At 44.0% G+C, this 26,006-nt stretch overlaps 1 pseudogene; it reads right to left on the reverse strand.

The window, feature by feature from the left end:
* Positions 1-22,335: 22,335 nt before the first annotated feature.
* On the reverse strand, positions 22,336-23,603 carry LOC141025631 (uncharacterized; annotated as a pseudogene).
* Positions 23,604-26,006: the final 2,403 nt, after the last annotated feature.

The following is a 26,006-nucleotide window of genomic DNA, read 5'->3' on the forward strand; positions in this document are numbered from 1 at the left end:
GTGCCACAAATAAGTTGCACTATCATTATTAACTTTGCATCTTTTGGCTTCAATATTATGAATATGTGTATCACTACGATCGAGATTCCATAAACCATTCACCTTGGGTGTAAGACCATTGAAGGTTTTATTCATGTAAACAGAACAACAATTATTCTCTGACTTTAAATGAATAGCCGTATTGCAATAACATAATCAAATCATATTCATGCTTAACGCAAACACCAAATAACATTTATTTAGGTTCAACACTAATCCCGAAAGTATAGGGAGTGTGCGATGATGATCATATCAATCTTGGAACCACTTCCAACACACATCGTCACTTCACCCTTAACTAGTCTCTGTTCATTCTGCAACTCCCATTTTGAGTTACTAATCTTAGCAACTGAACTAGTATCAAATACTGAGGGGTTGCTATAAACACTAGTAAAGTACATATCAATAACATGTATATCAAATATACCTTTGTTCACTTTGCCATCCTTCTTATCCGCCAAATAATTGGGGTAGTTCTGCTTCCAGTGACCAGTCCCTTTGCAGTAGAAGCACTTAGTCTCAGGCTTAGGTCCAGACTTGGGCTTCTTCACCTGAGCAGCAACTTGCTTGTCGTTCTTCTTGAAGTTCCCCTTCTTCCCTTTGCCCTTTTCTTGAAACTAGTGGTCTTGTCAACCATCAACACTTGATGCTTTTCTTGATTTCTTCATTCATCGATTTCAGCATCACGAAGAGCTTGGGAATCGTTTCCGTTATCCCTTGCATATTATAGTTCATCACGAAGTTCTAGTAACTTGGTGATAGTGACTAGAGAACTCTGTCAATCACTATCTTATCTGGAAGATTAACTCCCACTTGGTTCAAGTGATTGTAGTACTCGGACATTCTGAGCACATGCTCACTAGCTGAGCAATTCTCGTCCATCTTGTAGGAAAAGTACTTGTCAAAGGTCTCACACCTTTTGACATGGGCATGAGTCTGAAATACTAATTTCAACTCTTGGAACATCTCATATGCTCCATGGCGTTTCAAAAACGTCTTTGAAGCCCCAATTCTAAGCCGTCAAGCATGGTGCACTAAACTATCAAGTAGTCATCATATCGAGCTTGCCAAACGTTCATAACGTCTGCATTTGCTCCTGCAATCGGTCTGTCACCTAGCGGTGCATCAAGGACATAATTCTTCTGTGCAGCAATGAGGATAATCCTCAGATCACGCATCCAATCCGCATCATTGCTACTAACATCTTTCAACTTAGTTTTCTCTAGGAAGATATCAAAAATAAAACAGGGGAGCTAAACGCGAGCTATTGATCTACAACATAAATATGCTAATACTACCAGGACTAAGTTCATGATAAATTAAAGTTCAATTAATCATATTACTTAAGAACTCCCACTTAGATAGACATCCCTCTAATCATATAAGTGATCACGTGATCCATATCAACTAAACCATGTCCGATCATCACGTGAGATGGAGTAGTTTTCAATGGTGAACATCACTATGTTGATCATATCTTCTATATGATTCACGCTCGACCTTTCGGTCTCCAGTGTTCCGAGGTCATATCTGCATGTGCTAGGCTCGTCAAGTTTAACCCGAGTATTCTGCGTGTGCAAAACTGGCTTGCACCCGTTGTATGTGCACGTAGAGCTTATCACACTCGATCATCACGTGGTGTCTCGGCACGACGAACTTTCGCAACGGTGCATACTCAGGGAGAACACTTATACCTTGAAATTTAGTGAGAGATCATCTTATAATGCTACCGTCGATCTAAGCAAAATAAGATGCATAAAAGATAAACATCACATGCAATCAATATAAGTGATATGATATGGCCATCACCATCTTGTGACTTTGATCTCCATCTCCAAAGCACCGCCATGATCACCATCGTCACCGGCGCGACACCTTGATCTCCATCGTAGCATCGTTGTTGTCTCACCAACTATTGCTTCTACGACTATCGCTACCGCTTAGTGATAAAGTAAAGCAATTACATGGCGATTGCATTTCATACAATAAAGCGACAACCATATGGCTCCTGCCAGTTGCCGATAACTCGGTTACAAAACATGATCATCTCATACAATAAAATTTAGCATCATGTCTTGACCATATCACATCACAACATGCCCTGAAAAAATAAGTTAGACGTCCTCTACTTTGTTGTTGCAAGTTTTACGTGGCTGCAACGGGCTGAGCAAGAACCGTTCTTACCTATGCATCAAAACCACAACGATATTTCATCAAGTATGTGCTGTTTTAACCTTCACAAGGACCGGGCGTAGCCACACTCGATTCAACTAAAGTTGGAGAAACTAACACCCGCCAACCACCTGTGTGCTAAGAATGTTGGTAGAACCAGTCTAGCGTAAGCGTACGCGTAATGTCGGTCCGGGACGCTTCATCCAACAATACCGCCGAATCAAAGTATGACATGCTGGTAAGCAGTATGACTTGTATCGCCCACAACTCACTTGTGTTCTACTCGTGCATATAACATCTACGCATAAACCTGGCTCTGATGCCACTGTTGGAGAATGTAGTAATTTCAAAAAAAATCCTACGCACACGCAAGATCATGGTGATGCATAGCAACGAGAGGGGAGAGTGTCGTCCACGTACCCTCGTACACCGTAAGCAGAAGCGTTGTGACAACGCGGTTGATGTAGTCGTACGTCTTCACGATCCGACCGATCCAAGTACCGAACGCACGGCACCTCCGAGTTCAGCACACGTTCAGCTCGGTGACATCCCACAAACTCACGATCCATTAGAGCTTCGCGGGAGAGTTCCGTCAGCACGACGGCGTGATGATGGTGATGATGATGCTACCGACACAGGGCTTCGCCTAAGCACCGCTACGATATGACCAAGGTGGATTATGGTGGAGGGGGGCACCGCACACGGCTAAAAGATCAACTGATCAACTTGTGTGTCTATGGGGTGCCCCCCTCCCCCGTATATAAAGGAGTGGAGGAGGGGGAGGGGCCAGCCCTCCTAGGCGCGCCCCAAGGGGAGTCCTACTCCCACCGGGAGTTGGACTCCAACCCTTCCAAAAGTAGGAGTAGGAGAGAGGGAAGGAGGAGAGAGGGAAAGGAAAGGGGGGCGCCGCCCCCCTTCCTTGTCCAATTCGGACTAGAGGGGGAGGGGGCGCGCGGCCTGCCCTTGCCGCCCCTCCTCTTCTCCACTAAGGCCCAATAGGCCCATTACACTCCCCAGTACTCCGGTATTTGTCCAAACTTGCCCGGAACCCTTCCGAAGTCCAAGCATAGTCATCCAATATATTGATCTTTATGTCTCGACCATTTCGAGACTCCTCGTCATGTCCGTGATCATATCCGGGACTCCGAACTACCTTCGGTACATCAAAACACATAAACTCATATTACCGATCGTCACCGAACGTTAAGCGTGCGGACCCTATGGGTTCGAGAACTATGTAGACATGACCGAGACTCGTTTCCGGTCAATAACCAATAGCGGAACCTGGATGCTCATATTGGCTCCTACATATTCTACGAAGATCTTTATCGGTCAAACCGCATAATAACATATGTTGTTCCCTTTGTCATCAGTATGTTACTTGCCCGAGGTTCGATCGTTGGTATCTCAATACCTAGTTCAATCTCGTTATTGGCAAGTCTCTTTACTCGTTCCGTAATACATCATCCCGCAAGTAACTCATTAGTTGCATTACTTGCAAGGCTTATAGTGATGTGCATTACCGAGAGGGCCCAGAGATACCTCTCCGACAATCGAAGTGACAAATCCTAATCTTGATCTATGCCAAATCAACGAGTACCGTCGGAGACACCTGTAGAGCACCTTTATAATCACCCAGTTACGTTGTGACGTTTGGTAGCACACAAAGTGTTCCTCCGGTATTCGGGAGTTGCATAATCTCATAGTCATAGGAACATGTATAAGTCATGAAGAAAGCAATAGCAATATACTAAACGATCGAATGCTAAGCTAACGGAATGGGTCAAGTCAATCACATCATTCTCTAATGATGTGATCCCATTAATCAAATGACAACTCATGTCTATGGCTAGGAAACTTAACCATCTTTGATTCAACGAGCTAGTCAAGTAGAGGCATACTAGTGACACTCTGTTTGTCTATGTATTCACACATGTACTAAGTTTCTGGTTAATACAATTCTAGCATGAATAATAAAGATTTCTCATGATATAAGGAAATATAAATAACAACTTTATTATTGCCTCTAGGGCATATTTCCTTCACTGCGCGCCCGTCGGCTCAGGTTCTGACCGAACTGCTGGATGCTTTGGCGACTTTGATGGGGCGGAGGTGACCTCGGACACTCAAGAACAGCATAAGGTGGATGTTGCGAAGCTACGAGATGAGATAGCTCAAGCCAAGGAAGAGCTGGCAGTTGAGAACGCTAAGATGGCCATGGAGCGAGCTGCTTTGGACGCTCAGGCGCAACGGATTCATGCAGAATCTTTCCACCTTACCTTGGATCAAAACGCTTTAAATGCCATCATGAGAAGGAGCCACCAGAGTCGCTTACCTCCGGATTACGATGCGAGAAACCGCTTCAACACACCTGGGGCAGGGACTAGTGACCCGCTTGTGATGAACCGGGCTGGTGAAACACCAGTGATAGGAGCGCCGGTTCAGCCACGAGCTACTGACCCGCCCCGCTTGACTCCACCTCAACATGCTCCGACACCGCCGGGTCATTATTCCAATCCTCTGGATAACATGATCACTGCAGCGACACGATTGGTGGCTCTCCCAATGGAAGGCGAGTCTCCAGCCGCGGTAGAGATGCGGAGGGCCAGAGAACTTCTTCAGACAGCAGTGGCTCAACAGGCGGCTTACTCGTACAGTCATGAACGATTCATTCAACTCCACGTCCGAGCCCGAGCCCGAGTTATAGCCGGCATATTGACTCGCCAGCGATATCGAGCAGTGAGTGACACCACAACCAGCTTCGTAGGCCTGACCCGCTGCGCACTGGTAATGATGTTCAGGCTTTGGTGGACCAAGGCAGGGCGCGGCGCGAGGCTGAGCTAGCGGCTCAGCTGGCGGCTCAACAGCAATCTCCGGTTTATCCGGCAACGTCTGTGGGGGCAGGAGTGACCTCTAGAACCTTGGGTGTGCCATGTTTGGTGCCGGCTCTACGGAATGAGCGCTTTCCTAAGGATTTCAAAGGCCCCCGTAAGGTGCCTAACTATACAGCGTATCAACCCCCAGAAGCTTGGATTGAGAGTTATGAGATGGCTATGGAGATGTTGGATGTTAGTGATGTTGCGTGTGCTAAGTATTTCACCATTATGTTGGATGGGCTGGCTCGTAACTGGTTGAAAGGATTGCCCTCTAACTCCATTGGTTCATGGGCTGAATTGAAGTCCCGTTTCATTCAGAATTTCAAGGATACGTGCAAGCAACCCATGTCGATTCTTGACTTAGACACTTGTGTCCAGGGAGAGGGCGAGTCAACGACCCATTGGGTGCACCGGATCTCGGCCATTATTCATTCCTCGGCCATTATTAACGCTGGCTCGGCTGTCCTCATGTTGGAAAAGAATTGCCATTTTCTTCCCCTCAAAAAGAAGCTCGGGCAGCTTAAGTGCCACTGTAATGATATGGGGGAGCTCATGGCAGCTCTTGTTAAATACGCCGACTCGGATAGCACCAAAGATCCAGAGTCTGATGAGGAGAAGACTGGGAAGGGGGGAAGAATAGCAATGGAAAGGGGTAGCAGAACCATACGGCGGGTCAGGGTAATATGGCAAGCGCAGGGCTGACGGCAGTTAAGACTTTGTGGCTAATACCAATGCTCAGAACAATAATTAGCGTCGTAAGGGGAAGAAGTTTGCACCCCAGCTTGGCGGGCCAAAGTGTGATATTGAGGCGGTGATGAATCAGCCTTGCCCGAAGCATAGCACCCCGGATAAGCCTGCTACCCATATGTGGTAAGATTGCTTCATCATGAAGGAGTACCAGAATTCTAGTTTTTATCAGGACCGTCATGGCCCGCATGGCGGGTCAGGATCCGGCTCACAAGGGCACGGCTTTGGCGGCGGTGGATCAAACTCCGGTTTTCAGGGCCAAGGTAACCAAGGCGGTTTCAGTCAGCAACCTAGTCAAGGGAATCAGCAGCAGCAGTCTGGTTATCAGAGTAATCCGAAGTAGTTGAATAGTGGTCAGTATCATGTGTTCACCACGAGTTTATGCAAACAAGACCAGAAGATTCATAAAAGGGCAGTGAACGCAATTGAGCTGGCGATCCCTCGTTACTTGCGATGGTCTGAACATCCTATTCTTTAGAGCCGTGAGGATCACCCGCCCCGGGTTGACAATCTGGATCAGTTGGCTTTGGTGGTTGCACCTCAGGTTGGGGGTACAAGTTTACTAAGGAGCTCATGGATGGAGGCAGCAGCATCAATATCCTTTACTATGACACATTCCGTCATATGAATTTAACTGATAAAGATCTTAAGCCATCTAATATTGTTTTCCATGGTGTGGTGCCTGGTAAGTCGGCGTATCTGCTGGGTAAGATAGCTTTGGAAGTGGCTTTTGGTGATGATCGTGATTACAAAGCTGAGACATTGACTTTCGAGGTGGTTAAGATCAAGACCCTTATCACACTTTGTTTGGGCGGCCGGCTTATGCTAAGTTTATGGCAAGACCTTGTTATGTTTATCTATAGCTTAAGATGTCGGGCTATAAGGGTACCATCATAGTGCATGGGAACAGGAGATAGCCTTGGAATGTGAAGAAGGCGATGCTGCTTATGTTGAGTCTGTTTGTGCAACAGAGGTGAAAGTACATGTAGTCCCCATGTGTTGTTTTGGTAATTAATTAATGACAATCCTTATGGACTAATGTTTGCATTGAGATATACAAAATGGAGTTCGTTGGAGTATCTTAAGGGTTGCCATGCTTAGAGCTATGGTTTGAGCCATAATGGATCAAGATCTTAAAAGGATGATTTGAATGATGAATTCTAGGAGTGGCTCAAAGATATTATCATAATGGACTCATGTGTTGAGTCATGATTGAGCAAGCTATTCAAGTGAAGAATTCAATATACCCTTCATGACGTCAAGATTAAACATGGAGTAGAGATATCGGTTGACCAAGTTGAAGCTCGGAGATTGAACTCTAAATGGTCAACACACGAGCGCAAATGATGCACCACATAAGATCTTGTGGTATGATAAGAAATTATCAATTGCACTCTGTGTACTAACCCATACTATGTGTTGTCTATGTTTTTGAGGGTTAGGTGATTCTAATGGGCTCGCATCGAGAGAGAGATTTCAAGTGTCTATGAGAGGATGACATCAAGTGTTGGTGATCATGGTTGATAAGGGCAAGTTCAAGATAACCATCCCGAGGGATTACATGCTTGAAGCTTGTGGATGATCACATAATGGACAATTGAAGATGAATACAAAGCAAAGCCTCCCATATTGTGTATGGGGGAGCTACTTGAAGACTTCACCAATGTCTTGCCTTCAACTTGAGCCAAGAAGAAACATCAACATCAAGATCAAGTGAAAGGCTTGAGTCAAAGGTATTAGTTCCTTTGGCGTTAGTGTTGTGGAGAGATGACCACCGAAGAAAAATATACACTCAAGAATGGATTCTCGATAGCTATGTAGTATAGCTCTTTTATGTTTCTTGAGTTATAGGGGTCCCGCACTATTAAGAGGGGATCAAAGGGGTTAGTGATAGATTTTCTCAAGTCAACATCTTCTATTTTCTACTTCCTCGCATCATATTCAAACATAGGCATATTTCACTCCTATCCAATACAAATACAATATGCCTATACATCTACCAAAGTAAATACATAGCCAAATAGGTTCCCCAAAGTATATGATCTTACCTTTACATACTTTGCACCCTACATTTTGGTTTATCTTGGGTGGTTCTCTATGTGAGGACCTGGAGCTTTTCCATAGCTCCAAAACGAGCCCAAGATCATCAAAATCGGAGTCCGGATGTGAAAGTTATGCATGTTTTACTTTTGGGGCGGCTGCAGTTTTTGTGTTGGCCGGATGTCCGGGCTTTTCCCCGGATGTCCGACCACTGCTATCCAGAGGGCGTCTGATTTGTGCGAAATCGCCGGATGTCCGGCCCCTGGCCCGGATGTCCGGCCGTAGATGTCCAGAAACCTTACCGAAATGCTGTTTGCTCCCATGCCGGATGTCCGGGCTGCATCCCGGATGTCCGGGTCTCCCAGCCACGCCGGATGTCCAGTGTTTCCCCCGGATGTCCGGCTCTTTGTCATCCCGACTCCAGTAGGTTTGCACGTTGTTGCCAGATGTCCGGGCTGCACCCCGGATGTCCGGGTCTCCCAGCCACGCCGGATGTCCGGTGTTTTCCCCGGATGTCCGGCTCCCTGTCATCCCGACTCCAGTAGGTTTGCACGTTGCTGCCGGATGTCCAGGCCTCCCCGTGTCACCAGATGTCCGGGCCCTGTAATCTGTTTTCCACATACGTGTGTGTGATTCTTAGCCGCCGGATGTCCGGCCATTGCCCGGATGTCCGGCCCGGCGCTGCCACTTACACTAAAACGGCTAGTTTTCTTGGCACACTATATATACCCCTCTACCCATCCGGTAGAGGACTGGCCACTTCATCTCAAATCGCCCCAAGAACACAAGTGGCTCCCTCTCACTTCTCCTACACCAAATCTTAGACCCCGGAGAGATTCGTGAGAGTTCTTGAGAGTTTTTCCAATCAAGTGATAGATCCACTCCCTCTCCCTCTCTTGACCAAAGGAATTCGTGATTTGAGCATGTCTTGAGCATTTCCCCTTTGTTCTTGTTACTCTTGGAGGTTGGAGACTCCTAGGCGGTAGGAGTGCTCCGGTGAGGAATCAACTTGTGATTTGTCCCCCGGAAAGTTTGTGATGGTTTGGAGGCCGCCTCAAGGTCTACCACTATTGGTTGAGAATCGCCTTCGTGGTGATATCTCAAGGAGAATAGGGTGAGCCTTCGTGGCATTGGTGTGCCTTCGTGGTAACATCCACCTCTCTAACGGTGACTAGCTTCCCTCCAAGGAAGTGAACATCGGGATACATCCTCGTCTTCGTGACTTTGGTTATCCCTAACCCTAACTCCTTACTTGTGGTTTACTTTGGTCACTTGACCGTGCATTCACTATATCTTGTTGTCCTCATTATATTGTGTTGGCCATTACCTTGAAGAGATTATTTAGGCCTACACTTTATATTCGCAATTCATACTTTCTACTATTGTTCTATCTTATGCTTAGTGTGAATTGCTAGCTTGTAACATTCATTTCCATATCTTGTGACATAACTTGTGTAAGCTTGTAGTGCTTACTTGAGTTTGCTTGTATCATTCAATTCCATATATTGTGATACAATTTGTGTAAGCTTGTATTACTTACTTGTGGTTGTGTGTATTATTCATTTCCATATCTCGTGATATACATTGAGTAAGTTTATGTGACTTACTTGTGCTTACTCATATCCTCGTTGTTCTCATCTTGTCTATCCTAAGTTGTTGGTGCACTTAGTGAGCCTAGTATATTTAGGATTTGTGCTTGAAAAGTATCCGCTTAGTTTATTTCCGCATTAGGATATAGCCAAATCCGCAAAAGATTTTAAAACGCCTATTCACCCCCCCCCCACTAGGCGACATCGTGGTCCTTTCAATTGGTATCAGAGCAAGGTCTCTCCTTATTAGGCTTCACCGCCTGGAGAGTATCAATGTTGACTAGTGATTTAGTGCACAACAACACTTTTTATTTGGATGGCACAAATTATCACCTATGGAGAATTCGCATGCTTTGTCACTTTCGGGCCATGGGTCCAAATGCTTTGCGAATTGTTCTTATAGGAATTTCTATTGCTAAGGATGGACATTCTCCATCTATTGAGGATATGTATCTTGATTGTGATACTTCTCTTGTCATTCATCAAGCTTTAACCTTTGAAGTGTTTAAGGCAGTCACGACTTGCAAGTCGGCTCATGAGACTTGGACCAAACTTGAAGATATATATGGTGGGTCCAATCTTGATGAAGATAATATTCTGTTTGGGGAGTTGATGGAGGAGTTCTCCACATTTTTAAATCATGAAGAGCTCACTATTACTTCCACCTCCGATTACTTGCACACTTCAATATCTTCCACTTCACCAACATGTGGCGTGCCACAAGGTAATGACATGGTGAGTGAAGAAATGTCTTGTGATGATGGTGTTAATCTCATTTGTGATGATATGCTTGATCTCCCATGTTGCCATGATAGAAATGCCTTGGTTTCCTCTAGTTGTTCTATGACTAAGCATGTAGAGGAAATCAAGAAAGATGAGGCATGCTTGATTGATGAAGAACCCTCTTCTCCAAAAGAATCATCATCAACCCCCTTTGTTCACATGTGCCTCATGGCAAGAGGTAATGATGAGGTATCATCTTCTCTTAGTGATAATGATGATAGTTGTAATAAGGATGAGGATGATGACTTGACTCAAAATCTCTATGAGATTGGGAAAACTCTTCATAGAGCTAAAAATAACACTTATAAAAGGTTCCAAGATGTTCTTGCTTGCTTTGAAAAACGTAATGACTTATTTCTTAACGAGCAAGCGAAAAGTGAACAACTTGAACATGAACTTGCTAAGGCTCGTCAATGTATTAGTGATTTGAGGTCTTTAAAAGAAGAGATTGAAATTACTCATGGTAAACTTAAAGAGGATTTTGAGCTCCTTCTCCTTGAATGCAATAATGTCAAGGGAGAGCTCATCAAACTCTCTAAGTCTCATGAGGAGCTTCGATCAACTCATGAGAAGCCTCTAGTTGCTACTTGCTCCTATGATATTGACAATGATGCTTGTGCTACTAACTCGATTTCATGTGAAGCATCAATTTTGAAGGAGAATGTTGAGCTGAGGACTCGACTTGATTTGCTCACTAAGAATTATGGGAAATTGGAAGAAAGTCATGAAAAGCTCTCGGGCACTTATGAGGATCTTCTAATCTCCCATGATGGGCTAAAGTTAGCTCATGAGGCTATGGTCACCAAGGTAAAATCGTGTGAGTTTCATGTGGATATTAGCACATCTTCTACTTGAAATGCCTTATTGCCATGTGCTAGTCCTTGCAATTCCTCTCTACATGATATTGATACACCTCATGATGAATTTCTCACCTTGTCTTGTTGCTCTAACCATGAAGTTTCTACTTGCACTAGTCCTCTTGTTTATAGTCTTGAAACTAACCATGTAGAGGAAATTAATGAGCTCAAGGCCCAAGTCACTAGTTTGAAGAAAGACTTGGAAAAGTGCGATGATGGACATAGTTTTCACTCCAACAAGAAGAAATCCATGAAAAATAAAAGGGGGCAAGACCAAGCCAAGAACGAGTCCACCATTTCTTGCTTTAAGTGCAAAAAGGTTGGACATCACGTGAGATCTTGTCCAATGAAGAAAAGGGCTTATAAAGGGAAGCTACATGGAAAGCGGCCTCAAGCTCAATCTCAAGTTCAACCTCAAGTTGAAGAACGGCCACTATCCATGATGAACCATGTCATTACTTCCCAAGTTGAGAAAGTAAAGAAGAAGAGAAGGGGGGGTACATGTCGCTATATTTGCCGTAAGAAGGGACACATAGCTTCATCATGTCCCAATGGTAACATCTCTAAGCCTCCAATTATCTATGATCATTATTCACTTAGGAAGGATATTGATGGTAATATGTTTGCCAAGTATGTTGGTGCCCAAAGTGGTTTGAAAGTGGATAAGACCATTTGGGTTGCCAAGCCTATTGTTACTAACCTCTTAGGACCCAACGTGGTTGGGGACCATCGAGCTCAAACTTGATCAATAGGTGTGTGGAGGGCATTGGAGACTTGGCTAGTGCATGAAGAAAAATGATTCACACCATTCATTATGGTTCAAACCAAGTCATGTGAATTATCATCATATTTGTCATTCCAATGCTCCTCATGGCGGTAACTTGTATTTATATTGTCTACATTGAAAGTTACTAGCCCCATGCATGTTTAGGTTTTGTACCTAGCATGTGTTTGTATATGTTGCGTCTCCTAATATGCTTGATTCGTGTTATCTAGCATGCGTAAGTTACTATGCACATCATATAGTTGTGTGTGTGGTTTCGAGCCTTTATTGCTTCATTAGTTGAATCTTCATTGGCGCTTTTGAGATATTAATGGATCATCACATTATGGGGGAGTGCTTTGTTTTACGCATATCACAAACCTTAAATGTGTATATATGTAGGATACCACCTAGTATTGTTAGTGCAATATTATCTAGTTACTATGTGGTATGTAAAGTTCATTTGAAACTCAAATCCTCATCCATTAATTATCTTAGTTGGGTTTCATTTGCCTCTTATGGATAATACATGGATTATCACATTATGGGGGAGTGATATACTTTGTGCATATCACTTCTCGTGTGAACATTAACAATAGAGGTTTGCCAGTTTGCCACTTAGAATTTATATTTGAGATTATCTTATATCTCTGTGGCATGCAATGCTTTGTTTGAGTACGGTATTCTTGTGCGGTTTTGCCCATGGTTATCTTAAACATCGTATTTGGGAAACATTTGAATAAATGCATTCCAATTGTTGCTTTGCATGAATGATCTATCTAATTGGAATGTTAATAATATGCTATCCAAGCATTGTGTTTATTTCAAACTCTCATGTTATGCTTGTGTTAGTATAGATGATCATGTACTTATATTGGTTTCTACACCGAATGTCAACTTGAAACACCATTTTGTTCGAGTTCATCTTATAGTTTGTATGGAGTTATGGTAGTTTGTTATCTCATTGTTTATAGTGTCCTATATCTACTTGAGTGAGATATTCCCATGAGTATGTGTGTGATGCATATCTTATATGCTCATTGGTTTTCCTTGGTTCATATGTTGGACTTTGTGTGCTATCATATGTTGAACTTTGTCACTTTGAGTCATTTTGGACAACATGAATGACTAGTGATGTTATTGGAAGTATTAACGGTTATGTGTTCATTTGTCCAATTTGTATCTCCCTGGATTTTGGGAGGCTTGTGCATGCGTATTTACTATGTGTAAATTCGCCTGCCTTGTTTGCTTTATTTGATCCAATATATATAGGGTAAATCCATCAAATTCTTAATAGCTAAGATGTGCATGATATTCAAATTCATATCGATATGCACATATTTAAGTGATTTTACCCTATGTTTTGTAGTTATGCTAACTACTTTGGACCCAATAAGTTTGGGGACCATATTGTACTTAAATTGTTTTAGGTACATTTGAGAAGCATTGGGTGCTTGGCTTATTCATGAAGGTGGTGGCACTATGAGGAAATTAGAGCCAAGCATGAACCATTTGAAGGAAATATGCCCTAGAGGCAATAATAAAGTATTATATATTTCCTTATATCATGATAAATGTTTATTATTCATGCTAGAATTGTATTAACCGGAAACATAATACATGTGTGAATACATAGACAAACAGAGTGTCACTAGTATGCCTCTACTTGACTAGCTTGTTAATCAAAGATGGTTATGTTTCCTAGCCATAGACATGAGTTGTCATTTGATTAACGGGATCACCTCATTGGGAGAATGACGTGATTGACTTGACCCATTCCGTTAGCTTAGCACCCGATCGTTTAGTATGTTGCTATTGCTTTCTTCATGACTTATACATGTTCCTATGACTATGAGATTATGCAACTCCCGTTTACCGGAGGAACACTTTGTGTGCTACCAAACGTCACAACGTAAATGGGTGATTATAAAGGTGCTCTACAGGTGTCTCCAAAGGTACTTGTTGGGTTGGCGTATTTCGAGATTAGGATTTGTCACTCCGATTGTCGGAGAGGTATCTCTGGGCCCACTCGGTAATGCACATCACTATAAGCCTTGCAAGCATTGTGACTAATGAGTTAGTTGCGGGATGATGTATTACGGAACGAGTAAAGAGACTTGCCGGTAACGAGATTGAACTAGGTATCGAGATACCGACGATCGAATCTCGGGCAAGTAACATACCGATGACAAAGGGAACAACGTATGTTGTTATGCGGTCTGACCGATAAAGATCTTCGTAGAATATGTGGGAGCCAATATGGGCATCCAGGTCCCGCTATTGGTTATTGACCGGAGAGGTGTCTCGGTCATGTCTACATAGTTCTCGAACCCGTAGGGTCCGCACGCTTAACGTTACGATGACAGTTTTATTGAGTTTTGATGTACCGAAGGAGTTCGGAGTCCCGGATGAGATCGGGGATATGACGAGGAGTCTCGAAATGGTCGAGACGTAAAGATCGATATATTGGACGACTATATTCGGACTTCGGAAAGGTTCCGAGTGATTCGGGTATTTTTCGGAGTACCGGAGAGTTACGGGAATTCGTATTGGGCCTTAATGGGCCATACGGGAAAGGAGAAAAAGGCCACAAAGGGTGGCCGCACCCCTCCCCATGGGCTAGTCCGAATTGGACTAGGGAGGGGGCGTCCCCTTCCTTCTTTCTCCTTCCCCCTTCCCTTCTCCTACTCCCACAAGGAAAGGAGGAGTCCTACTCCCGGTGGGAGTAGGACTCCCCCCTTTGGCGCGCCTCTCCCCTTGGCCGGCTGCCTCCCCCTTGCTCCTTTATATACGGGGGCAGGGGGCACCCCACACACACGACACTTGATATACGATATTTTAGCCGTGTGCGGTGCCCCCTCCACCATATTACACCTCGATAATACCGTTGCGGAGCTTAGGCGAAGCCCTGCGTCGGTGGAACATCAACATCGTCACCACGCCGTCGTGCTGACGAAACTCTCCCTCAACACTTGGCTGGATCGGAGTTCGAGGGACGTCATCGAGTTGAACGTGTGCAGAACTCGGAGGTGCCGTGCGTTCGGTACTTGATCGGTCGGATCGTGAAGACGTACGACTACATCAACCGCGTTGTGTTAAACGCTTCCGCTGTCGGTCTACGAGGGTACGTGGACAACACTCTCCCCTCTCGTTGCTATGCATCACCATGATCTTGCGTGTGCGTAGGATTTTTTTTGAAATTACTACGTTCCCCAACACAATTACCTACTACATCATTCCAATGCTATCTCGGTAACAAGTATCTACTTCATGCATACATTTCTTGCATTCAACCTTGTGTAGGTTGCATCATGGCATGAATTTCTTGACTCGTTCTTGTCATACTTGTTTCCTTTCTCAAAGCATCGCAACAATGATCTCTTGTTGCTAGTTGTGATGTCTTTGATGGTTGTGTGTTTGGAGTTCATTAATATACGATAAGATTACATTAAGCCATGTGCTATACTTTCAAGAAAAGATCTCATTTGTATATTTTATGTCTCCCGTTTGGATATCTTATTCTTTCCTTTTGTAACTATTTCATGTGTACATCCTTCTTTGTGGATATATATCATCATGATTGTCATCTACCTAGAATCTTATACACGTGAGACAAGTTACATCTCTAGTTGATATCCCTATTCTTTCATGTCCACCGTTTCATTCTCTTTTTATATATTTGGTGGCTCCATGGAAGCATTTGTTGTATGAGTGCGTGTCTTACCTCTTTGCATCTTAGTGCACTCATGTTTGGTGAAGATTGTTGTCCTCGTGATTGTCTTGACAAGCCTATTATTTCCTATCTTTATCATGGGTTGTCACAAGCTTTGATTTTGAAATTTGCTATTAGTGAGTTTGTGAACCCATTTGCTTGATGTGTGTGTGACCTTCTTAACTTCGTGTGTGTGGGAAGGACATGTCTTGCACCTTGTATCTCATTTACTCAAGACTATGTTGATGCTTAATTATCATCCTTATACTAGTCTTCTCAAGTGCTTTCACGTGACTCACACACGTCATTTTGGTTGTGCCTATTCTTAGGTTGCCTCATTTATATGTTGCTCAACCATATGTTTGTTGCAAATGCTAGGCTTCTTTTCTTATCTATGCTTGCTTGCAATTGTTTTATGTTCCTATTGATTTTGGGGGAGTGATGATCCTATTTTGTGGACTTGTATCCAAATACAAAAATTCTAAATAGTGCACAAATCATGGGGAGCTTCTCTATTTTCCTTAGAACACTCCTTTACCCAAATCGTAATATTCTTTTATCCTTTTGGCTTGTCGGATCTTTTGATTGCTTGCTTCACTTTGTGTTACGCAAATGAGATAAATTTGTGCCATGTGCCTTGCTATTATGACTAGGCTCAAGTTGTATAATAGTGGATTCACTTGTGGGTATCATGTTCTTATCAATTGCAACCTTTCTTTTTGTGTATACGAGTTTCTTTGTGGATACATATCATGATTATTATTGGCCACTCAGAAATTTTTATACATGAAAAAGTTCATATCTTCGTATCTGATTGCATTCTATAGATTTCGAGCTCCTTTAATTGTTCATCATTGAATATGTGCATTTGTTTTCACTCACATTTTGTGATATGCACACATCAAGGAGTAACTCATACTATATTGGTCTGCTAAATGTTTTGTCTTCCATTTTGGCATTTGGTGCCAATGGGGGAGAAGTTTAGAGGGTTTAAGATAAATATCTTTTGTAGTTCTTGTTGTCACTCATGCATATCTACCCTTGTTATATATTCTTATTGCATGAATGAGTATTGTATATAGACAAATCTCCTCCTAGTTTATGTCAACCAATATATGCAATGACATTCAAAGTTCATTCACACATGCATATATTGTGGGGGAGTTTGCTCAATATATTATGGGTGTACTATCATCAAATGCTTCTGTAGTGTCTTGATGATAAATTGCATGCTTGTTTAAAAATTCATTATATAAACCCTCTTGTTGAGATTGTCATCAATTACCAAAATGGGGGAGATTGAAAGTACATGTAGTCCCCATGTGTTGTTTTGGTAATTAATTAATGACAATCCTTATGGACTAATGTTTGCATTGAGATATACAAAATGGCGTTCATTGGAGTATCTTAAGGGTTGCCATGCTTAGAGCTATGGTTTGAGCCATAATGGATCAAGATCTTAAAAGGATGATTTGAATGATGAATTCTAGGAGTGGCTCAAAGATATGATCATAATGGACTCATGTGTTGAGTCATGATTGAGCAAGCTATTCAAGTGAAGAATTCAATATACCCTTCATGACGTCAAGATTAAACATGGAGTAGAGATATCGGTTGACCAAGTTGAAGCTCGGAGATTGAACTCTAAATGATCAACACACGAGCGCAAATGATGCACCACATAAGATCTTGTGGTATGATAAGAAATTATCAATTGCACTCTGTGTACTAACCCATACTATGTGTTGTCTATGTTTTTGAGGGTTAGGTGATTCTCATGGGCTCGCATCGAGAGAGAGATTTCAAGTGTCTATGAGAGGATGACATCAAGTGTTGGTGATCATGGTTGATAAGGGCAAATTCAAGATAACCATCCCGAGGGATTACATGCTTGAAGCTTGTGGATGATCACATGATGGACAAGTGAAGATGAATACAAAGCAAAGCCTCCCATATTGTGTATGGGGGAGCTACTTGAAGACTTCACCAATGTCTTGCCTTCAACTTGAGCCAAGAAGAAACATCAACATCAAGATCAAGTGAAAGGCTTGAGTCAAAGGTATTAGTTCCTTTGGCGTTAGTGTTGTGGAGAGATGACCACCGAAGAAAAATATACACTCAAGAATGGATTCTCGATAGCTATGTAGTATAGCTCTTTTATGTGTCTTGAGTTATAGGGGTCCCGCACTATTAAGAGGGGATCAAAGGGTTTAGTGATAGATTTGCTCAAGTCAACATCTTCTATTTTCTACTTCCTCACATCATATTCAAACATAGGCATATTTCACTCCTATCCAATACAAATACAATATGCCTATACATCTACCAAAGTAAATCCATAGCCAAATAGGTTCCCCAAAGTATATGATCTTACCTTTCCATACTTTGCACCCTACATTTTGGTTTATCTTGGGTGGTTCTCTATGTGAGGACCTGGAGCTTTTCCATAGCTTCAAAACGAGCCCAAGATCATCAAAATCGAAGTCCGGATGTGAAAATTATGCATGTTTTACTTTTGGGGCGGTTGCAGTTTTTGTGTTGGCTGGATGTCCGGGCTTTTCCCCGGATGTCCGGCCACTGCTATCCAGAGGGCGTCTGATTTGTGTGAAATCGCCGGATGTCCAGCCCCTGGCCCGGATGTCCGGCCGTAGATGTCCAGAAACCTTACCGAAATGCTATTTGCTCCCATGCCGGATGTCCGGGCTGCACCCCGGATGTTCGGGTCTCCCAGCCACGCCGGATGTCCAGTGTTTTCCCCGGATGTCCGGCTCTCTGTCATCCCGACTCCAGTAGGTTTGCACGTTGTTGCCGGATGTCCGGGCTGCACCCCGGATGTCCGGGTCTCCCAGCCACGCCGGATGTCCGGTGTTTTCCCCGGACGTCCGGCTCCCTGTCATCCCGACTCCAGTAGGTTTGCACGTTGCTGCCGGATGTCCGGGCTTCGCCCGGATGTCCGGGCCTCCCCGTGTCACCAGATGTTCGGGCCCTGTAATCTGTTTTCCACATACGTGTGTGTGATTCTCAGCCGCCGGATGTCCGGCCTGGCGCTGCCACTTACACTAAAACGGCTAGTTTTCTTGGCACACTATATATACCCCTCTACCCATCCGGTAGAGGACTGACCACTTCATCTCAAATCGCCCCAAGAACACAAGTGGCTCCCTCTCACTTCTCCTACACCAAATCTTAGATCCCGGAGAGATTCGTGAGAGTTCTTGAGAGTTTTTCCAATCAAGTGATAGATCCACTCCCTCTCCCTCTCTTGACCAAAGGAATTCGTGATTTGAGCAAGTCTTGAGCATTTCCCCTTTGTTCTTGTTACTCTTGGAGGTTGGAGACTCCTAGGCGGTAGGAGTGCTCCGGTGAGGAATCAACTTGTGATTTGTCCCCCGGAAAGTTTGTGAAGGTTTGGAGGCCGCCTCAAGGTCTACCACTAGTGGTTGAGAATCGCCTTCGTGGTGATATCTCAAGGAGAATAGGGTGAGCCTTCGTGGCGTTGGTGTGCCTTCGTGGTAACATCCACCTCTCTAACGGTGACTAGCTTCCCTCCAAGGAAGTGAACATCGGGATACATCCTCGTCTTCGTGACTTTGGTTATCCCTAACCCTAACTCCTTACTTGTGGTTTACTTTGGTCACTTGACCGTGCATTCACTATATCTTGTTGTCCTCATTATATTGTGTTGGCCATTACCTTGAAGAGATTATTTAGGCCTACACTTTATATTCGCAATTCATACTTTCTACTATTGTTCTATCTTATGCTTAGTGTGAATTGCTAGCTTGTAACATTCATTTCCATATCTTGTGACATAACTTGTGTAAGCTTGTAGTGCTTACTTGAGTTTGCTTGTATCATTCAATTCCATATATTGTGATACAATTTGTGTAAGCTTGTATTACTTACTTGTGGTTGTGTGTATTATTCATTTCCATATCTCGTGATATACATTGAGTAAGTTTATGTGACTTACTTGTGCTTACTCATATCCTCGTTGTTCTCATCTTGTCTATCCTAAGTTGTTGGTGCACTTAGTGAGCCTAGTATATTTAGGATTTGTGCTTGAAAAGTATCCGCTTAGTTTATTTCCGCATTAGGATATAGCCAAATCCGCAAAAGATTTTAAAACGCCTATTCACCCCCCCCCCCACTAGGCGACATCGTGGTCCTTTCAATTGGTATCAGAGCAAGGTCTCTCCTTATTAGGCTTCACCGCCTGGAGAGTATCAATGTTGACTAGTGATTTAGTGCACAACAACACTTTTTATTTGGATGGCACAAATTATCACCTATGGAGAATTCGCATGCATTGTCACTTTCGGGCCATGGGTCCAAATGCTTTGCGAATTGTTCTTATAGGAATTTCTATTGCTAGGGATGGACATTCTCCATCTATTGAGGATATGTATCTTGATTGTGATACTTCTCTTGTCATTCATCAAGCTTTAACCTTTGAAGTGTTTAAGGCAGTCACGACTTGCAAGTCGGCTCATGAGACTTGGACCAAACTTGAAGATATATATGGTGGGTCCAATCTTGATGAAGATAATATTCTGTTTGGGGAGTTGATGGAGGAGTTCTCCACATTTTTAAATCATGAAGAGCTCACTATTACTTCCACCTCCGATTACTTGCACACTTCAATATCTTCCACTTCACCAACATGTGGCGTGCCACAAGGTAATGACATGGTGAGTGAAGAAATGTCTTGTGATGATGGTGTTAATCTCATTTGTGATGATATGCTTGATCTCCCATGTTTCCATGATAGAAATGCCTTGGTATCAAGCCTATTCAAGCCCGTGTTTAAAAAAAAGCCTATTCAAGCCCATCGGTTTGCATGCAGGCCCCAACAATAGGAGATATTACCACTCCCAGTCAGTTTTCCTCCATTGCCTAAAAATAGTCATTTTTTCTCCAAGTAAAACAGCCAGTACAGTTCATCTACATAGAACTCCCCTCTCATGTCCTGCAATCCCCACCAGGCTTCTCATCGACATGCGTCATTTCTTCCGATTCGATGCCGGTGAAGGAAGATGTCACTTCTGGGCATCAGGAAACTAATCCCCAGTCTATGCCGGCTCTACATGGCCCTTCTTGGCACATGTGGCTGGGTGTGGGCGTGGATCTCGGCGACCTCGTAGATGGCGAGGGAGAATGCAGGAGCGCTGCTCAAACCTCTCATGTCCGGAGGCTAGGAGCGGTGGCGGAGGTTCTGGATCTTGGTGTCGTGGAGGAGGTAGTGAGGGAGCTCACGGATGAGAGAATATCATCAAGATGTGAGCAACATTTGTGGGCGGCTGCTTAGTTGCTGCCCTCATTGCTGGTGATGTTGGACTCCTACCAAATGTAAGTGTTTTCTGCAATCATATATGTTTTGGTGAAGGGGAATGATTTAGATCTCAGAAAAAGTTTCATCATTTCACTGGAGTAAACAATACTCATATCACAACTTTTTTGTGTGGAAAGGGCACCTATATGTCTGAATTCTGCAGTAGAATAGAGTAAAGGAAATATATGGATTTCTCTAATTTAAGTTTTTTAGGGGGAAAACATATATATCATCAATCGGGATACATTCAGTAGCTATTGTGGACATGATTTACTTGTACAGGCGCCCTCCTATCAGGAGCACATAGCCAAGGGATCTAGAATAATTTGCCATCTCATAGGTGGCAACGTTGCATTTCCTTCCTATCTTAAGTAATTCATCAGACCTCAAACTTGATCATCAGGTTAGACGCCTGCTCATAAAGATCCTACCATCTCGATCTATTAACAACAGTAGCATTCAGCGCTTGCAAAACAGCTGCACAGTCAGACTCAATTATTACCAGGCCATCATAAAACTTAATCAAGTGCTCCAAACACATCCGAATCGCATGAATTTATGATTCCTCCACATCCAAGCAGTTAGGCAGCAAGCGACCTGCAGAGAACACAATTGATTCCTGACTATCTCGGGCCACTGCCCCTGAGCTCGCCACCCAGTTCAACCTTCAGGATGAACAACAGCCTGACGGTAAGAAGTCGGCTCAAGAATAACAGCGGACGGCTGAAGGTTGATGAGATAGGCAGAAGTGGAGATAGCCTCGGCCCAAAAATGAGGCGGAAGAGAGGCGGCGATCATCATCGCACGAGCCGTCTCAAGAAGGTGACGATGCTTGCGCTCAGACACGCCATTCTGAGCATGAGCACCAGGACAAGAGAACTGGGCAAGAGTACCCTGCTCAGCAAGGACACCACGCAACATCTTAGAGATATACTCGCCAGCGGAGTCAGCACGAAAAACACTAATGGGTGAAGAGAACTGAGTATGAACCATGGCAGCAAAACGCTTATAAATAGACAACACCTCACTACGAGAAGTCATGAAATAAAGCCATGTGTAACGAGAAAAATCATCGATGAAAATAATATAGTATTTATGACCACCTTTCGAAGCGAAAGGAGCCGGACCCCATACATCAGAATGGACTAAATCAAAAGGACGCTTAGACACTGACTCACTATGTGAATATGGTAACTGAATCTGCTTGCCAAGACGACAACCCTGACACTCTAAAGAGACATCTCCTGAGACAGACCCCAGAAGACCTCGACGAACTAAAGACGATAACCGAGAACCACACAGATGACCAAGTCGATGATGCCACTGCTTGAAGGAACCAGTAACAGAGGCGACAGCAGCGGAGGGACTGGCGATGGTGGTGGCAGCGGAAGGAACATGAAGCCAGTCCAACTCCCAAAGACCCTGAGAATCACGGCGGCGAAGGCCAGCCCCAACCAGAGTGTGCGTGCGACGATCCTGGACAGAACAAGAGTCAACATCAAGGATGACACGACAACCAGAATCAGTAAGTTGACCGGCAGAAAACAGATTCATGGTAAGTCGAGGAACATGAGCAACATCAGGAACAGAATAAGGAGGAGTGGAAAGATTGCCTCTACTAGCAACAGAAAGTGGAGTACCATCAGCAGTGAAGACATGAACAGGAGAATCTAGCGATCGAAGAGAGGACAAAGTGGAAGAATGAGAAGACATATGAAAAGAAGCTCCAGAGTCCAGAACCCATGGGGATGTACCTGACTGTGTAGAGGGCAGTTGCTCAGTGCGGGAAGTATCAGTCACAGAACCAGCAGTACCCGTCGAGGAAGAACCTGAAGCCGCGAGCAGATGCTTAAGTCTCAGAATATCCTGCTCAGTCAAAGCAACGGCTGAAGCTGTCGAGGGAGATGACGAAGTCCCTGAGGATGATGATCGCGCCTTGCGCAGGTGTTTCCGCTTTGTGTAGCACTGGGACTCAATATGACCATCATTGTTGCAGTAGTCACAATGTGGACGGGGGCGACCTGATCCTCCAGAAGGAGTGGGCAAGAGCGGTGGAGCACTCGAGCGAGAAGGGGTCGGTGCAGCAGGTGGAGTGGAAGAAGTCCGAGTAGCGAGCACAGAGGGAACCTCCAGCAAACCAGCACCACGTAAGCGAGTCTCCTCAGCACGAATCTCTGAAAGCGCCTCCATGAGAGAAATACGGCCACGAGCAAACAACTGAGCACGCCGGGGCTCAAACTCCTTACGGAGCCGAGACAGGAACTCGTAGACGCGATGAAACTCCAAATTGGCCTGGACAGCCTGGCAACAGGGGCAAGTACGACAACCAGCACTGCGGAGAGAATCAAGATGGCGCCAGATAGCAGAACTCTGTGCATAGAAGTCATCAACAGTAGAGTCACCCTGCTGAAGAGCATGCTCCTGACGAACCACAGAAAGGTATAAGGCATCACCAGAGGGCTCATAGCGCTGACGAAGACAGGTCCACATCTGAAAGACAGTAGGAAGACCCAGAAACTCAGAAGCAAACTGAGGCAGAACACTAGCAGTGAGAACAGCTGCAGCACGAGCATCATCATCAAGCCACTGGGTGTAAACAGACAAAGCACCATGATACGTCTGAAGAGCCTCCTCATAAGCCAAAACCCTCTCATCATAAGCATGATCAGCAGTCTCATCAGCAAGCTTAGCCGCATCCTTGGCGGCCTGAGTAGCGTCCGTAGGAAGAACCAGTGGAGTCGGCAGAGTAGGGGCCACCGGAGGGACCGGACGTGGCGGACAGCAGACCTCGTCAGAAAGAACACCCCAGAGACGAATGCCACGCATGTGAATGCGCATGAAGCCAGCGAACTCGGTGTAGTTGGTACCATCGAAGATCACCGGACAGCGAGGGACAGCAACATAGCCCGATGCAGCAGACATTTTTTTAGCAAAGATCTGAAATCAACAGAAGCCGGACGAGGACGGCGGCTGGGAGCGGGATCCGGCACGGGAAACCGGCGAGACCCAGCGAGAAGGGCAGCTGGGGGCGGGATCTGGTGCGGCAACCTCAGACGGCAGCAGCCTGGTCACGATCGGGAGGAGGCGGACAGCAGCCCAGCTTGGCGATCCACTCGGCGGCCGATCGGGAGGAGAGGCAACGGCCCAGTCGATCGGGAGGAGAGGCGGACAGCAGCCCAGCCCGGCGATCCACACGGCAGCCTAGCGGGAGGAGAGGCAGCAGCCCAGTCGATCGGGAGGAGAGGCAGCGGCGACGGGGACACAGAGCGGCGGCCACAGAGGACAATGGCGTCGCGGGGCAGATCAATCAGCACGAGTTGCAGCGTGCAAAAAAATTGACCTAGCTCTAATACCATGTTAGGAAAATATGCAACTTGTATTCCCATGAGGCCATAGGCCGATATATATACATGTACAGGTATGGAACATATGCAGGAAACCCCTTATACAACGGGATAAATACAAAGGGGTACATGACTTATATTATAACTCTAACAGAATGAATGTATGTGGCCTAAGGTACACAATGATGGGCATTCATATACTAACATAGACAAAGGTCGATGAATGAGACCCGCTGTACAAAATCATAGACATTTTGAATGCCTTATGTTTCCTCTTTTACGATAATATCTATCAAAATTTAAATTTTAATGTTGGTGGACTGTACTTAAACTTGGTGACCAGTTTTTTTTATCTAGTGTCTTTTGGAGTTGGGATATTAAGAGAACTATAGTTGTAAATGCACTTAACATACAAATCTAATTACTACTTTGTTTAAAAATAATTTGAAAGTTCATCTGCTAGCGTGGATTTCTAAGATAGAGTGTACTCTTCATGCACCAAATACAAGTCCTACTTTCTTTGAATTTGTACAAACAATCTCATTTGTCTACGCACTGTAATATGGACTCGCACCACAATGGACGATGGAGACTTTTTTTTTGTGTCATCCGATGCACTACTGTAAATTTTTGGTCCAAAGATATATGACAACACACACTTATGATTTTTTTTCTACAAATAGGATTTTTGGAGGATTTGAATGGTAAGAACTTTTTTTTTCTACGAAGGCCTATAGATCCTAGGATTTGGCTTACTGAATTCATATGGATTCTATTCCTTGGCCATATAATCCATAAGAATCTCAACATGAACCAAAATGTCACTTCTTTCCTTAGATGTGAAATACACTTACACACCGGCCCTCCAAACTTCATGTGTTTATTTCATATGCAATGTCCAAAGGAATCCCTTACAGAACTTATGCATTACAAAATCATATTTGATTTCATGATACGTGGCATCAATTTTGTACATTACATATTGCTAAATTTCCTAACTCTTCGTATTCATATAGGCCACATTTCTCTTGCGGGAACATCCTGTTTTTATATGATATTGCATTCCAATTGTAAGGCAAATATGATTGTATGTTTCTAGGAAATAGAAACCTATATTCATCTATGCAGAGCATATACTTTTGTATGTTTGTTTTGATTTTTTTACTTTTTGAAATAATGTTAAAATGCGTACGTGCCTTTTTTTTCCTTACAACGCATACACATTTTGTATGTTTGCACCTACGTGTATAACCTTTAAAGGCAGAGTCCACAATCAGTCTGGGTGCATCTCCTTAATAGATGTCTAGAACTACTGCCACACAATACAGGATTAACAGGAAATTTAGGAGCATAAGAGAACTGCATGTGTTATAGGTTTTTGAAATATCAGCATCAACACCTGCATGCGTATCTCTATACTGTGTTTGTCAACAATAAAATCATTCGCTCTTCAAAACAAAAAGAAAAGCATGCTAACAAAAAGGGGAAGCATGCTACCTAATACTCTCTCCATCCCAAAATAAGTGTCGTGGACTTGGTACAACTTTGGATGTACTAAGTCTGCCACACTGTGTGTGATGGAGGGAGTATAAGATTAGCACATAGTGTAACAGTCTACGGTTTCTGTTTCTCTGGCAGGACCACCAGACCATGCTGTGAGGGCGCATTACACCTGGAATTGATGATAGAAAGCAGCCCTTATTTAGCATGATCGTCAACACCTAAAGAGCATAATATGCAGTGGGACTTGTT

Source organism: Aegilops tauschii, chromosome 6, assembly GCF_002575655.3.
Source record: "Aegilops tauschii subsp. strangulata cultivar AL8/78 chromosome 6, Aet v6.0, whole genome shotgun sequence".
Classification (NCBI taxonomy): domain Eukaryota; kingdom Viridiplantae; phylum Streptophyta; class Magnoliopsida; order Poales; family Poaceae; genus Aegilops; species Aegilops tauschii.